Source organism: Zonotrichia albicollis, chromosome 7, assembly GCF_047830755.1.
Source record: "Zonotrichia albicollis isolate bZonAlb1 chromosome 7, bZonAlb1.hap1, whole genome shotgun sequence".
Taxonomy (NCBI): Eukaryota; Metazoa; Chordata; class Aves; order Passeriformes; family Passerellidae; genus Zonotrichia; species Zonotrichia albicollis.
In genome coordinates this window covers 30392913-30405342 of record NC_133825.1, presented here as the reverse complement: position 1 = coordinate 30405342, position 12430 = coordinate 30392913, and the positions used below count along the sequence as shown (strand labels likewise).

The window sequence follows — 12430 nt, the reverse complement described above, 5'->3', positions numbered from 1 at the left end:
GTCTAATGCAGGCAACAGTGGACAAGAGAAAAACAGTAAGAAACATTCATTAGCCAGGAGTAAAAATAATATAATTATGTTTCTGTATCTATTGTCATTCAAAAAATACGGAAGCAAAACCGCTTCGATAGCACATTTCCCAAATCTTCTCAAACATTATAGGAAAGGAAAAAAAGTAAAGAATTTGGCACTTACCAGGACAATCAGTAACTACAGAAAAGCATGCCGGAGCACTGCTCAAGTCCCCAGGAGCCATCATCTCAAGAGCTGAGCAAGATGATATAAATGACCTTACTTGTGCTTGTCTGAAACTGTATTCACTCTCCCTTGAGCTATAACTTTATATCCTTCTAAAAACTTCATAAACCAGATGAAAAACATGTTTCTTAAAAACATCGTAAGACATGAAATTTCTAATGAAGAAATCTAGACTCTACCTTCTGCTGTCTGTCAGAGCAACAACCAAGGTGACACTGAGCATTTGAAGATCAAACAGGCTCTCGGGTGACACTTCTTAAATGAAGAATTTGGATGAGGACTACTTTGGGAGGATAGCCAGTCTGATAAACAGCAGCAAGCAAACAGGAAAAGCTACTTGTTGCAGGCAGAAATGCACAACAGGCTTCCAGAAACTAACCGAAACTAACCACATATACATAATTAAAGCAATTCATTACAGTTACATGGCTTCACACATTTGGAAATGCATTTTCCCATTCTTAGTCTGGGAAAAGTGTGCTTATTCATGAAAACTGAAAGGGAACGCGTACTAAACAGTTTTGAAAAATTCTAGAACAAAGTGTGAGAATGGAACATTTGAGATGGTATTATCTTGCAAATGTCTCCGGATTCTTCTCTGGTCACTGTGTGGGCAGCACATTCCCAGGACAGAGAGCAGGGTAGGCGGGAGAAAGGGGACTGTAAAACTATTCATGAACAGAATTTCGTCTTTACCCGCTGAGGTTCACTAGGGACCTAGTGGAGCTGTCGGGAGGAGGGAGGAAAAGGGTTGTTTCCCTCAGGAAGTGAGGGCACACGGAGCCTGACACCGCAGCCTTGGAGGAGGCCGAGCCAGGAGAGCGCAGCCCCCGCCGCGCCGGGCCCACAGAGCCTTCCATGACTCGGCTCGGGCTGGGCCCTCGCAATCGCCTTTGGATGTGCCAAGTGCAATCCTTCACGAGGAAAGTTAATCCATCACAGTGGAGTTCTTACAAAACAGCCAGCCCTTTCCCCATCCCCCGCACAAATAAAAAAATCAAAGTCTCATCACCTACACTTCCCCTGAGCCCAGCAAAGCTTAGGGATGCTCTCCGAGGCAGACAAACCAAAGAGGCCAGTGCAGACCCCGCGCTCACTGCTGGGCTGACAAACGAGGCCTACGGCCCCCAATGCCTGCAGAGTCAGGTCCCCACATACATCATCACTCACCTTGCTGCTGCAAGCACTGGAGCCATCCCAAATCTTCCTGCTACAGGGAACATCAGAAAATGCCCCAGCACACAGCACATTAATTCTGACTTAGAATGCTGGTAGAAATAGAAAATGCAGACCTCACTCTCTAGGGAAGGACTCTGCCCAGTATTTTGCTTCCAAGCATCTTCTGCCAGCAGATCCTCCTTTCCCCCCTTGAGCAGTGCCCTCTGTGACACAGGGCAGCTCTATAACCAAAGCAATGTGAGAAAGCAAGGTCGGTCTGGGGCTCTGACCACGAAGACAGATTTTGAAGCTGTGGGATGAAATAACATGCAATTGCTAACAAGTGGATGATAAGCCCTGAGTATGTAGCAGACAGCTACTAGTGCAGGCTGCCTATGGACACAACAGCACTGAATAGTGCCCACAAGGCAGGGAGCAAAGGAAAAGGTGAGGGAAACACAGCTGGAGAATCCTGATAACTGGTTTATCTGTGCAGCCCATCATTACTCCAGGTATCTCTCACAGCTGAGGGACATGGAAATCAGAGTCTGAAACAGCCCTGGCCCCTTTAAAAATGTTCTCCCTGTGAGAGACAGAAGATGCATTCATACACGGTAGACTGCTAAAATGGTAAAAGTGAATGTATGGGGTCTTCTGAGTTCAGGGTTAATTTCTATCCCATTTTTAGACCAGTAACATCTGCGGCTCAAGAGGCTGATGTAGGATGAAGAATGATATAAAAGCGAGAGAAAATTACTCTGCCATGCAAGAAGAGAACGATCTAACAAGCAGAACTGAAATGCAATAGAATGACAGAAGTCAACAGGTTGCAATCACAGTGGGCTACAAACCAGAATACATCACACTAATGAGGTAGGAAAAGATTTGTCATATGCAGAGGATTACAGAGAGTCTAATAAAAACATTTCCTATTAGGAGAAAAACAGAATCTAATTCATATGGAAACAACTTTCCTATCATACAAATCATGGTACAAAATACAGAACAGAAATTCAGAAAGAATGGCAGGTAACTGATGTAAAACAAGCTGTTTGATAAAATCATAATACTGATGACAGAAAATACAACTATTTGAACTAATCAAACAGAACAGTAGAAAACTATTTCAAAGATTTGAAGTCACAAATGCTGTATTCTAAACATACAGAAATGGTAGTGCAATGAGTTTTTGATTAATAAATCTGACTTCTGCAGCTTACAAATGGGTTAAAATGAAGGACTTGGGCTTTTGTGCTGTATTCATGCAGCATCCAAAACAGCTAGCACTGATCTGTGGAGGACTCTATGCACTTTGGCAATACAAACAAACAGACTGTAATCCAAACAGTAACTTCACATGTACATGTGTTTCTCTCAGAAGAATTTAATTACGTAGAGGAAACATGAGGACACATTATATTTAAGCAAAGTACTAAACAGTGAAAATCATAACCACTCATACTTCTTGTTGAACAGGGTCATAAATAAATTACTAGCTCAAAAAAAGAGGAAAAACCAGACACCTTAATGAAGGTCCACTGTGTGCTCGATAAAAAATGACAATAAAAATACACATTAAGTTATATTAAGATGCATAAGAAACTAAGAGATGAGTAGTACAAGAACTAACATGTGCATTCCACTGTGAAACACTGTTCAGTTCTCACCAGTTGATCCTAAAACAACAGAAAAACATAGAAGTAATGGATTGAAATTATTAATTAATGAAAACAAAGACAACCATCTGAAGTCTGTTTGGTTTGGGTTTTTTTTGCTGTTGTTGGAGTTTTGGTTTTTTGTTTTTTAAAATCGCATTTAAGAAGCACATGAAAAAATCCTCAACAGTCAAGAGAAGAGGCTGGTCAGATTAAAAACTATTAATTTAGTTTCCTAATAAAAGAACAAGGGAATATATAATGCTACTCAGGGCAAAAAATGTGGGTAATTTGAGATTATATAGTTACACATCATACACAATTATCCTGTAGTGTTTACTGTAGCATTACACTGATGTTAAGAAAATTATAAAATATTGATATTCGTAAGTAGAATATTTAAATTAGAACAATAAACAGCAATCAGAAAAAAAAGAAACATGTTCATTTCAAAGAAAAACATAACAGTAAACACCTAGGATAAAATATTTTCTACAGAAGTTTTTTCTTAAACAGAGCTATTGCTGACAAAGGAAAGACTTGGAATCTGGATGGACAGATGCTCTGATCCACTAACAAAAATGGAAAAGACATACCAGCAGCAGTTTTATCTGCAGAAAAAGCCACATAAATAATATCACTATAGAGTGATAAAAAATCTTATGAAATGTGCCATAGAAAGACAGAACAAAGATCTTCTGGTTTAAGCTTAAGGAAAGAGACAACGGGACGACATACAGTCAAAGCTGTAACAGAAGGTAAGATAACAGTAATCGACAACACTGGGCCAATCTTTTTAAAATCAAGGAGGTTTTGTACACATTTTGAGCATTTCTGGAGATTTTTTAAATATGATTTAAGGACCGAGACCCTTAAATATGTAGGACAGACCACTGTTGGTCCTGCAGCAAATATGAGGAGAATGAGGAGAGAGAAAACAGAATTTTTGTTGCATGCCACATGCTGTTTATCAGTAGTGTGGGTGGTTGGTGTTAGGCAGGAACAGCCTAAAAAAAAAAAAAAAAAGCCACTGAAATACCACCAGCAAGAAAAGAAGCATTCTAACCCTCCGTTTTCACGTCTTCATCTTTTCAACTATTTCAGCTAGATAAAGACAAAGTGATCTTGCAGGTAGTTTGTTCCATCACTTGTGGTAACTTTTCTCACGTAAAATGACTAAGCTGGCACCATGCCTTACGGTCTCAGGGTACCTCAAGGGCTGGCAGAGTGGAAAGCCCAGGGCGCTTAAGGGCCACACACATATCTGAACATGGTGGGCAGAGCTGTGTGTTGGTGACAATCCCAAGCAAGGAGAGTGACAGAACAGGTCTAAGGTTCAGTTCACAGCAAAAGGACTGAACAAGACCGTGGGGTCCATCCAGGAAACAAGGCTGGAGACAGAAGAGGAGACAGGCACACCTATCATGCCACTCAGACTGGGACTGAAGGCTGAGGCCTGAGTTGGAGGAACTCTCTGGACTCCTGGGAAAACAAGGGCACGGGTAGAGGCCCAGAATGAAGGTTTTCAGGACATTGGTGCCTTCAGGGCTGGTGCTTAGTTGCTTTCTGCAACCTCTGAGTGCAAGAAAGGACTGAGAACATCTGAAGGAACAGACAGATGATGTGCCAAAGATCAAGGGTGGTTTATATCATACATTCTACTGTCCCCATGGGAATATTCAGAAAATTACAAATCTTTGAGGGTTTTTTTACTCCTGGGAATATATATAAAATTACAGATATTTGAGAGCAGTTTTCTTACAAATTATGTAAACATATTCCCTCCAGAGAGGGTGGGGGAGGATGGGAGGTGTAGGGAATTGGGAAATACTTCTTTCCCACTTCACCTGCACTGGAGTGCTCTTCTGTAATTGCTCGTTCAACCCATACTGGCCTCTTTATACCAGAGCAGTCTCCACTCAACTATATCTTAAAAGGTCTGAAACAGCATTTTGCCTCCAGCAATCACCATCCCAAGTGTTCTAAATGCTCTTGACAACACAGGCAATGCAGCTGCACGCCCTTCTTCAAGGCTCTGCTAGTGTCTCTCACACCCTCCTCAAACACAGCTCAGGGAAGGGGAGCCTCACCTGCAAGAGAAGGCACTCCTGCAAGTTAGGGAAGAGTGAGGAGGTGTGACATGAACAGAAAACAGCAAACCTAAAGAGAAGATAAAATCTTGTGGACTAATTCCTTCCCCATGAGCAGTGCTGGGCTTGTCTACATCGATACTGTTGTTTAAGATTTCCTGTGTTCCAGTGCTGCCAGTGCCCGCGGGGCTGACGCGCGAAGCGCCGCTCTGCACCGGTTTCCCAGCACTGCCATTATTCCACAGCCTCGCTGCCGCTCAAACGGGACACATCCGCTCCTCGCCTCCCGGGACTTCCCTGCTTTAAAACACTTGACAAGCATGGTTTAAAATTTAAAACCATAACAACATGCTTCTCTGCATGTTGGAGGAAAAATCCAGGCCCAAGGGTATAATTTCATACATTCGGTTAAGCCATGAAGAAAGGTACTGTGGATGCAGAAAAAAAACAGCCTTCTGTGATTTGTTGGGGTTTGCCACATAAAACTGCAAACACTGAACTTACGATTAAAAATCATACACCTAGGGTTTTTTTTGGTCAAGTAGCTTAAAAATGTAAAAGTACACAAAGTTGTTAGCAATGTTCAGCTAACTGTTACAACACACTGACCTCTACCTTAACTCACATGGCTCTAACTTCAAAGCCTGCTTAAAACTATTTAAATACCAACATTCTTAAGCATAGCAGACATGCTGCACACTCAAATGGAGCCAGCCTGCTGCATGTGAAAGCCAGTTTTTGTAGTTACTCCCCCTTATTTCCCAGGCTAAGCTTACCTGTTCTCCAGAGCAAGAGTTTCCTGTTACATTTCTGACTGAGAACAGTGGTGTTTGCCTGCTCTATCACCCTTGGACTACTACTTTTTTTTTCCCTGCCATGGGCTGTCCCTGGCTGGATGCCAGGTGCTCACCCAAACTGCTCTATCACTCCCCTCCTCAGCTGAACTGGGAGAGCAAATACAATGAAAGGCTCATGGGTCAAGATAAGGACAGGGAAATCACTCACCAATTACTGTCAAAACAGACTCGACTTGGGGAAAAAATTAGTTTCATTTATTACCAATCAAATCAGAGTTGGATAATGAGAAATAAAACCTTATCTTAAAAACACCTTTCTTCTTTCCAGGTTTCACTTTATTCCTGATTTTCCCTACATCCCCCCAGCAGTGCACAGTGAAGGGGAATGGGGGTTGCAAGCAGTGCATCACACATCACCTCTGCTGCTCCTTCCTCCTCATGGACAGGACTCCTCATGCTCTTCCCCTGCTCCAGCACAGGGTTTCCTCACTTGAGACAGTCCTCTACAAACTTCTCCAAGGTGAATCCTTCCCAGAGGCTGCAGGTCAAGAACTGCTCCAGCGTGGGGCCCTTCCAGAGAGCACAGTCCTTCAGGAACAGAGGGGTTCCCTGTGGGGTCCCAAGTCCTGCCAGCAAAGCTGCTCCAGCATGGGCTCCTCCCCATGGGTCCACAGCCCCTGCCAGGAGCCTGCTCCAGCACAGGCTTCCCTCGGGGCCACAGCCTCCTTTGGGCACTTCCACCTGCCCCACTGTGGGCTCTCCATGGGCTCCAGGTGGATGTCTGCTCCACCATGGCCTCCATGGCTGTGGGGGCACAGCTGCCTCACCATGGGCTTCACCTGGGGCTGCCATGAAATCTCCACCACAGCAGCTGGAGCACCTCCTGCCCCCCCTTGTGCAAGGACACTGATGTCCACAGAGCTGTTCCTCTCACATCTCCTCACTCCTCTCACTGGGTGCAAATGCTGCTGCACAACTTGTGCCTCTCCTAATTCCTTTATCCCAGATGTGTAACCACCATCTCTGATGGGCTCAGCCTTGGCCAGGAGCAGGTCCCTCTTAGTACCAGCTGGTATTGGATCCATCAGACACAGGGAAAGCTCATAATACCTTCCACAGAAGCCAGCCCTGTAGCCCTCCCTCTAGCACAACCATGCCATGAAAACCCAACAGATTCCCTTTTTGCCTCTGCAGTGGAGGCTAGCACAGAGCTTCTTTGTTTCAAGTGAAAAGTTTGCACCATTTCCCCAGTGGCTCTGCAGGTGCCCTTCCAATTGTGGACGGGGAGGAACCAAAGGCTGCACTGAAATTCCAACGTGGCTCTCCTGCTGTACACGTGGCAGGTGTACAGAGACTCCCTGCCACGACTGACTGAGCAGGAAGGGCACTGGGGAGTCCACCTGCTTGTGCCATTATAGAGCCTGTAACACTACAGAGATTTCTTTAAATAAGAAACATACAAGGAATCTGAAAGTATTACTTACAGAAGGACAAAACAGCACTGGAATTTTTGCAATCATCCATAAAATTAACCAAGAACAGAGCTCTTATAAAAGCTTGTGTCTCATAAGATGACAGCCAAGCAGTAGGAAAGCCAGGTCTGCTAAAGCTCTTCAACACAGATTTTCTGGAACTTCCAGCATCTTTTACACTGCATTTGTTACTGATTCTGTGTCCTGAAGGACACTGGAGCAAAAACACCACATCAAGAAAATTATCTGCCATCAGCAGTGATTATAAGGAAATGCCATAGTTGAACCAATGTCAAAAAGAGTTTAACTGCCTAACTATCTAATGCTTAACATACTTTGAGCAGAACTTCCAATCCAGCTTCTCAATCATCACTTAAGGCTGCTATTATTAACATTTGGATCTCTAGAATATTCTGCTGATATCTGCTGGCAAAAGAAATGTTTAGTAGCCTGAAAATTGTCCAAAGGGTAAAAATCGCAACAGCTCATTTCAGATGCAGCTATGAGGAAAATCAAGAGCACAATCCCAGAGCAGCAATCTTCATAAGAATGTTATTTTGTTTTTTAGACTCTTCTCCTTTCTGTCTTTTAAGGGTCCTGGGTGCAGTTATGATACTCAAACTAGGACTAATCACTATGTACCCTGTAGCATTTTCCCCTTGGTCCTTACTGCTGTAGCTCAAGATACACCGTTCACAGAGACCTTTTATTCCAGACTGCTGGACTCCAACACAGAGTCTTCTAATAAAATTATTTTTAAGACTTATGTGAAGTCAAAAATGTATTAAATTCTTGCCTTCAACAAAACCAGAACCACTCTCTCCAGCCTAGAAGACACATACATTCCAACGTAAAATTTTCACAACTGACTTTTAACTAAAAGCCTTAGACCTTGTGCTTCTAAGTAATAACCCGTTCTCAAAAATATTACCTTTGAACACAGTTTTCTTTAAGGATGAAAGAAAAAGGAGGAATCTAGATTTAAAGATTGTGTGAGCACATGGGGAAATAGGTATTCTGTGCTTATAAATTAACCAGTGCTTGGCACAAGTATTGCATTTTCCCATGTGTTATCTTCCTTGCCTCCAAAGGAATATATTTTAGTCCTACCTACAAAAGGTACATACAGCAGGTTGAAATTACATATCTTGAAGTTTACACACCAGCAAAGGACTTCTATATACTGTCGCCTTCTCCACTCTACCCCCAGTGTAACTCTTAAGTCTCTGAATGAGGTCATTATCCAATTGTCTGCAACAATCTGTTCTACATTCTGGATGCTTGTAGTGTAACCTCAGAAGAGCTAGGGAATAGACAGGGAGTAAAAGCTGGATATGAGAGACCACTCCAGCACTAATACCCCAGATCAATTACCAATATAGATCCACTGCATTAAAAATCTCCTGTTTCTGAACCCTTTCTAAAAGCCCCCTTGAGCACGCAATCCTAATGTACATAATGATGGGAAGGAGATGAAGAAGAAAAAAAATCCTAAACATAAGAAAGTTACCTAAGAAAAGATAAACGTATTCAAACGGACAATCATAAGCACAGTAAAATCTAGACTGAAGCAGGAATTCAGATACAGGTTTCTGGTACCTGATCACAGAATCATTGAGAAGTCTTGGCTACTTCTGTAAGCTTTAACACACAGAAGCCTGCTACAGCAAATCTTTCCATAATATCCACTGGAAATATTTGAGTACTAGTTCATCTTGCAGCTTGAAGTTATACCTTCTTTTGAAACTTTGCTGAGGTACTTTGATGAGGAAGGCTAGGGCAGGAAGGTACTCCAGGCCCTGCATACAGGTTCAAGTGGTCTTTCCACTGGTTTATTGCAGAGTACCCTGCTTGAGCACACTCTGAGATCAGTTCAGAGCCGAAACCAGTTTTTCCCTCTCTCAGACATGATTTTATCCCCTCACACCGTAAAAATTACTGCCTTGGCAAGAAACTTACAATGCATCACTATAGGGTTAACTTCCTTTTACCTTCTACTGCTACACTTGAGTGCAGAGTGCTGAGCTTGGCTAAAAGCTTAAAGGCCATGAATAATATAAGAGAACTCCACTGGGAGGACCCTAATGCCTCAGAAAGCTTCACTAGATCTCACAGTTCAGTTCTCACTTGCCATATCCCTCATTTCCTTTAAATGCTACAGTCCCAGTGTTAAATCCTGCTGGAACTCAGAGCTCCAACATTTAGCACCTTCCCAGCAGCAGGCAGCCAGCAGCTTGCAGAGGCTTCAGGATCAAAGGGGGGCAGCAGCGCTGGGCTCTGCAGCCTCCTGGCTGTGCCACCCAGCTCCTCCACCTTCTCAGCCTCTTGTTAATTGCTCCTCAGATTTAACTTTTGCCTTCAGCACTGCACTATTAATCCTTCATTTAAGCAAAACCCCTTCATCCACCTTTCAGTTATAGAGAAACCAACAAATTCAAGAAATCATTTTCGTATTTGGAAAATGTACTCTTTGCTTTCCAGGATGGCTGAAATCCAAGTGAAGTGTTCACCTTGTAACATAACATGGACATCAACCTTACAAGATGGCCCATGAAACATTAAACTTGGGAAATCTGACAATAAAATGAGTTTTGGTTACAAGAAAACCCAGACAGGTGCATGCAGGCGAGTCTGAAAGTTATCTGATGAGCCACAAACTTGATACATCACACATCTATGAAATTACATATAGTTCATAATTGAATCATTCCAAATCAAATCAGGAAAACAGAACCAGAATTACAGGAAATACTGGGAATCTCAGGCAAATTGCTTTCAGTGTCTGCACTCAGTTATGCTATCTGTAAAATACAATCAATAAGCATAACCATTAAGGAAATGCAAAACATAGTAGGTCTAATTCTTAAGCAGAAAAAATTAGGCAGGTACTTGTTAGGTCTCATGTGTCAGATATCTGCTTTACACTACACTACAACTATAATCCAATTTCCAAATACTGAAAAGGTTGGAAAGTGGGAGCTGGAAAAGCACATTATAGGCAAACAATTTGAACACAGAAGAATCCTTAGATTAGCATATGCACAATTATGATTTGTATTAGTTTCTCCTGCACACATAAACTGAAGTAACAAAATACACAAAAACAAACTGTGAGGACTAAAGGAGGAGTGTCTTAACTCATAGCTATGAAGATGAGTAACACCACACATGGTAAAAAATGTCCTCTGGACTTCAGTATTTGGTTAAGCCTATATGACAGGAGATTTAAGCGATGCTGCAAGTAGTCACCAAAGAATAACTAAAGGTAAAGATGAGAAATCACAAGCCTGTGGTTCTAATTGTAAAAGAAAATGAAAGAAAAGAGGACTGAAGGGCACTGATGATTCTAAGACTGGATGAAAGCATTACTTAAAAAGTAGTTTGAAGCTGTGATTTGAAGTCCTTTCATACAGAGAGACCTCCAGAGGGTTAACTCAAACCTTCTTCTGCAAGCTATGGAAACTGAGTCTTGTGTTAGAAACCACTAGACAACTACACTGTGCTCAACACTTTAACTTGTAATACCAGACATCTGCTGGAAAGTAAAATGTCCTCTAGCTCTTTAAAATGTATACATTTGCTTTGGCCATTGTATTATCTACACATTTTCCCAATTCATCCATGACTGTGTGAAATGCTTTGAAATGAAAGATGCTACGCAAGTGCCAAACGTTACAGCAATACACTAACTTAATTTGGACGTGCTCCAGCATCTCATGTCAAGAGTGAGCTCATGTTAGAGTGAGTTCCTTTATTGAGACATCTGCTAGGAAACCAATTTAGCCAAATCAGAGTGTGTGATAATGAGTGCTGTTTAATCAAGACAGTATTAACATAAATTTTAACTTGTGTCAAGTAGCTTAATAGCAAATTACTGAATGTTAAACAGACATGGAATTTTTTGCCCTGGTCTTTTAATAAGCAAATTCTTGAGTAAACAAAAGTGTACAGTTTCTTCAGTGTGCAGTCAAAAAGAGCTAGATACAACCAAAAAGAATTGAAGTGAAGCAATGCAAGCCCTGCAATCATAAACTTATTTTCAATTTTAAAATGGTTCAGTACTGGAATGCTCTTCATCTTTCAACTAAATGTAAGATTTTTAACAGGAGAAGTACATCCAGATGTGCTTACAATGAAAAAGTAATAAAAGGTATTTTTATTAATTTCTGGTTTTTATATGTATATGACATTTCTGATTTGGACACTTAATCCTGAACAGCTTCTAACATTTTATATGGATAAGCATTATATGGACAAGTGTATTTCTGGCCTTAGAACTGTAAAGATAGCTATAAACAATGTGCCTTTCCAAGATAACCCCAGATCATGTGGTTTCCTATACTAGCTGTTTGTTTTCCCAGTCAACACATTCACTTACTGTTTGTCAGACAAAAATAACAAAAAATTCTAGCATCCTGACTCAAAACTGTTAGGCACCAAAATACTGATGGTAAAGAATGACAACACACATCAAGCAGAGGTCTCTACTGCAAAAGCCCTAACATAGTGACAGATATTGCTTAAGATATTCACTCTTAAAGGAGCGGAGATTCCCAAATTCAAAATTATTAATATAACTGACTTGTCTGAATTTCAGATTATTCCACGATATATGGGTTAGTTAGCGTGTTAAAAAGCAGAACAGCACTTACAGCAAAAACATGCAGTTTCTAAGAAAGGGAAGAGAAGGAAGAAAAAAAAAAAGAAAAAATAACAGGGAACAGCTCAGTACTACAAATTGTATGTTCTGCAGGAAAAGATGACAGCTTATTTTTTAGGACAAGGGTACTGGCAAAGAGACAAAATGAAACAGTTGAAAAAATAAAACAGTTGTTTTTAGAGTTGTGTTAGAAGAATGTTGTTTTATTTTTTAAACTCTTCTCCCTTGTGTCTTTTAAGGGTCCTGGGTGCACTTATGATACTCAAACTAGGACTAATCACTACATACCCTGTAGCATTTTTTACCCTGTAGCATTCCTCCTATATGTGTTAGGCACCCA

The 12430-nt window shown here is 41.5% G+C and overlaps 1 protein-coding gene across 5 annotated transcripts in view; it reads right to left on the bottom strand.

The window, feature by feature from the left end:
- NDST2 (N-deacetylase and N-sulfotransferase 2) overlaps nt 1-12430 on the bottom strand; it is a 126125-nt gene that overhangs the window by 61597 nt on the left and 52098 nt on the right. Inside the window, exon 1 of one of the 5 annotated variants that reach the window (XM_074544787.1) lies at nt 5938-6029. The exons of the other annotated variants lie outside the window; for them this stretch is intronic. The gene's annotated coding sequence lies outside the window, so the exon portion shown is untranslated. Of the gene's footprint in view, nt 1-5937; nt 6030-12430 lie in introns of those variants that run through there. 5 annotated transcript variants of the gene reach the window in all.